We start from the raw sequence: 4,504 nt of genomic DNA on the forward strand, positions 1-4,504 counted from the left end.
AGAAAATTGTGACTCTCCTATACTCATATTCATGAACGTTTTTAACTATGTAAATTTTGATGCAAATTAAGAGCATTGTCTAAACTATTTCAGCATTTTAAATAAAACAATATAATTGGTAAGTCTAGATACGGTTTCAACTGTCATAAAAAAGAATGCAAATTATTGACCAATGAAGGATAAGAGGTGAAAAGCACAGAATTCTGGAGTCTCACACTTCCACTTAAACATGAGGGCAGTGAGCTATCATGGAAGGAATACTGACTGGGAGTCAGAGGATGACAGTTCAGGCCTAGAATGTAAATCACTTCAACTTTTTTAGCCTCTGCTTTTGATTTTGCATAGTCATTGTACTTCTTTACGACCTCTTCCTATATACATACTTTAAATCATGATGCTGTCAGATGCTTTTATGATTCTGCTTCTGGACAGAGTAAGGACAGGAGTGCAACTTAAGAGGCTGCAAGCCCAGCTCCCCTCCATTCTGCCACTGACATCCGTGGAGGGGGGAATAACTGATCAGAGAAAAATGGGGGTCCCTACTAGATCTGAGAGTGCTATGTATCAGACTTACTGTGATCAGGTGAAACCAATGATCCATACAACCCTAAGGTTACTGTATATTAGTGCTTAGTTATTACTCTGATTGAGTCCCTTTCAATTTTTATTTATTCAACAAATACTAAACTTCTACTGTGTGCATAAGAAATGCTCAATAAATGTTAAATAAAGGGGAAATACTCAGAAATCCCTCCAGTTCTCAAAAAAATACACACAAATCTTCATGCTCTCTTTCTCCTCTCTTCCTGCCCCCACTTCCACTCACGTCACACGTCACTAACTGCTCATGCGAACAAGTCTTTAAGCACAATGGGACATTACTCTATGAGTAATGCAAATGTCCTTTTCACTAAGAGGTAACCTTTTAAAGAAGGTGTTAGTCCTCAGCCTAAAAACACACTAGCAGGTCCTTAGCTTCATCTGAGGATATGTCACAATGATGATGCCTGCTATGGAAGACACAAGACCTCCAAGTCCAGTGATGCCGGGATTGGACTTATAGATTCCCAGTCGGTCCAAAGGGATGAGGATATTGGAGAGGTTCTTCACTGTGTCCAGGAGCAAGGGAGGGTGTTTCCTCAGGGATCGGAATAAGAGAGGGAGAAAGGACTGAAGCCATTCTGTTTCTTCATCAACCACACTGTACCCAAGAGGATTCTGGGATGGTGACTTCTCCCTCTTTGCCTGGTCATGTGCAAACTTTTTCCATTTGCAGGGAGGTTTCATACAGATCCCTGGCCAGGTTCAGCAGGAGAGAATAGTAGCAGTGTCGGGCAGCCCACATTTGCCATTTCTCTTTGTTGATGCCAGCGGCAAGCCCTATGTTCTTCACCCAGAGGATGGTGTCACAGAGGAAATAAATCACACGGTTCAGATTGGCTAAGGTTAGGCATAAGCGGGCCACCAGGTCAGTGGCATGAATGCTCTGCTGAGTCGCCTGTATAGTATGGACCACGTTGCCTAGTCTGAATCATTTACGGCCAGTGCTCACACTGGACTCCAGTTTCTTGAGCTTCATTACCACCTTCTCTTTGTCAGCTTTAGGTTCTAACAAATATCTAAGCAATATGCATGTGTACTGAGTGGCTCTGAAGAAGCCATCTCGGCCCTGGGTCTGGTTGGTGAAGCGGATAAAGGTGTCCATTGCTCCCAGGCTGAGTCCATGAGCCACACCTAGGTCGGCAGTGAGCCCACAGCCCAGGTTGTCCTCCACGGTCCCCGGGGAAGGGGGTGGGCCCACCGCATGGAGGGGGAGGACTGACTCCCTCCGTCCCCGTAGGGGTGGGCACGACTGGCCTCTTATTTTTTAATAAGGGCATTTAGAGCAATAAATTTCCCTTTGAGAACTGCTTTTCTAAATAAATTTCCCTCTGAGCACTGCCTCTGCTGCATCTCATAACTTTTGATATGTTGTATTCTCATTTTCATTTGCCTCAAGAAATTTACTGATATCTTTTGCAATTTCTTCCTTGACCAACTTGTTGCTTAAGAGTGCGTAGGTTAACCTCCACAAATTAATGAATTTTCCAAGTTTCTGCCATTTATTGATTTCCAACATCATTCCATTATGATCCAAGAATGTTCTTTGCATAATTTCAATATTTTTAAACTGACTGTGATTTGCTTTGTGCCCCAACATGTGTCCGATCCTGGAGAATGTTCCATGACCACTTGAGAAGAATTTGTATTCTACTATAGTTGGGTGAAATGTTCTGTAGATGTCTGTTAAGTCTAGTTCATTTATCATATTATTCAAGTTCTCTGTTTCCTTATTGACACTGTCTAGATGTTCTACCCACTGATGAGAGTGGTGTATTGAAGTTTCTCACTACTATTGCTGAAGTGTCCACTTCTTCCTTCAGTTTTGTCTGTGTTTGCCTCTTATATTTTGGGGCATTCTGACTTCATGCATAGCTATTTCTGATTGTTTTGTCTTCCTGATAAATTCTCCCTTTTATTAATATATAACATCCTTCTTTTTCTCTTCCAATTGTTTGACATTTAAACAATTCATCTGATATTAGTGTAGCTAACTCTACTCATTTCTGGTTGTTGTTTGCATGCAAAATCTTTTCCAACCTTTCATGTTCAACATATTTTTGCCCTTGGAACTTAAGTAAGTCTCTTGTAGACAGCATATAGATGGATCCTATTTTTATTTTTATCTATCTACCAATCTATGTAGATTTTATCAGTCATATCTTAGTTTTTCTCTCTCTTTAAAACCTGTTAGTTACACTTGTTGCTGATTTTATCTATCTACCAATCTTTTAGATTTTATCAGTCATATCTTAGTTTTTCTCTCTCTTTAATACCTATTGGTTACACTTGATACTTTTCATTTCTACGCTCTTCTCCAAACCTCTCTGTGTTAGTTAGATTCAGTTGTCAAATTGGCCAGGTGAGCATACCTAGTCTTGTTGCTGTGGATATAAGCCAACGGTATGTGAACCTCATCTGTTGCCAATTACATCTGCAGTCAGCTAGGAGGCGTGTCTGCTGCAATGAGTGATGTTTGACTTAATTGGCTGGTGCTTAAATGAGAGATTGCAACGTAGCACTTCTAAGCAGCTGGGCATTCCTCATCTCAGCACTAGCAGCTCAGCCCAGGCCTTTGGAGATGCAGAAAGAAGTCACCCCGGGGAAAGTTGTTGGAACCCAGGGGCCTGGAGAGAAGACCAGCAGAGACCATCCTGTGCCTTCCACGTAAGAAAGAACCTCAGTGGAAAGTTAGCTGCCTTTCCTCTGAAGAATCAACAAAATAAATCCCCTTTTATTAAAAGCCAATCCGTCTCTGATGTGTTGCATTCTGGCAGCTAGCAAACTAGAACATTCTCTCTCTTGTTTTTTCCTGTCTTCCTGTAGTTCTCCCTTTATTATTTCTTGTAGAGCATATCTCTTGATCATGGACACTCTCAGTGTTTGTTTATCTATAAATATTTTAAACCCTCCCTCATTTTCTGAAGGACATGTTTGCCAGATATCTAGAGTTCTTGAAAGGAAGTTTTTCTCTTTCACTATCTTAAATATATCTCCCCACTGCCTTCTCACCTTCATGGTTTCTGCTGAAGAGATCTGCATTTACTTTTATTGAGCTTCCATTTTATGTGATGGATCAGTTTTTCCTTGTGGCTTTCAGAATTCTTTCTTTAACTTTGGCATTTGACAACCTGATTAGTAAGTGTCTTGGCAGAGGTCCATTTGGATCTATCCTGTTTGGGGGCATGCTGCACTCTTTGGACCTGTAGTTTTATGTCTTTCATAAAAGTTGGAAATTTTTCATTGCTTATTTCTTCCATTATTCTTTCTACCCCTTTTGCTTTCTCTTCTTCTGGTATACCCATAACACATATATTCATGTGCTTCATCTTGTCATCCAGTTTCCTGAGACTGCTCAAAATTTTCCATTTTCCCCCCATCTGTTTTTTAGTGTGTAGAATTTCAGATGCCTTATCTTCTAGTTTATTAATCTTTTCTTCTGCTTCTTCCAACACATTCTTTTTTGTTTTTTATGAGTGGACAGGCACGGGGAATTGAACCCAGGTCCCTGGCATGTTAGGCTAGAACTCTGTCTGTTGAACCACCGTGACCTTCCCCCAATATGGTTTTATGTTTCCATTTTATTTTTCATCACTTCTATTGTGCCTTTCTTCCCCATAAGTTCTACCATCTGTTTTTTCAAGCTCTCAAGTTCTTCTGTATGGACACCCTGTATCTTCCTCATATCATTCATATCTTTTCCCATTTTTCCTTCAACTCATTGGATTGATTTAGAAGATCTGATCTAAGATCATTATTTCAATACCTGCATCTCATTTCAATACCCGCATCTCATTTGAAGTGTTAGCTTGTTTCTTTGGTTGGGCCATATCTAAATTCTTCCTGATATGAGTAGTAATTTTTTTTTTTTTGCTGGTATCTAGGCATCTGATTTTCTTTTTGA

At 40.3% G+C, this 4,504-nt stretch overlaps 1 pseudogene; it reads right to left on the reverse strand.

Moving 5' to 3' along the window:
* Positions 1-960: 960 nt before the first annotated feature.
* Positions 961-1,705, reverse strand: LOC143681537 (peroxisomal membrane protein 11A pseudogene; annotated as a pseudogene).
* Positions 1,706-4,504: the final 2,799 nt, after the last annotated feature.

Source organism: Tamandua tetradactyla, chromosome 1 (assembly GCF_023851605.1).
Source record: "Tamandua tetradactyla isolate mTamTet1 chromosome 1, mTamTet1.pri, whole genome shotgun sequence".
NCBI classification, from domain to species: domain Eukaryota; kingdom Metazoa; phylum Chordata; class Mammalia; order Pilosa; family Myrmecophagidae; genus Tamandua; species Tamandua tetradactyla.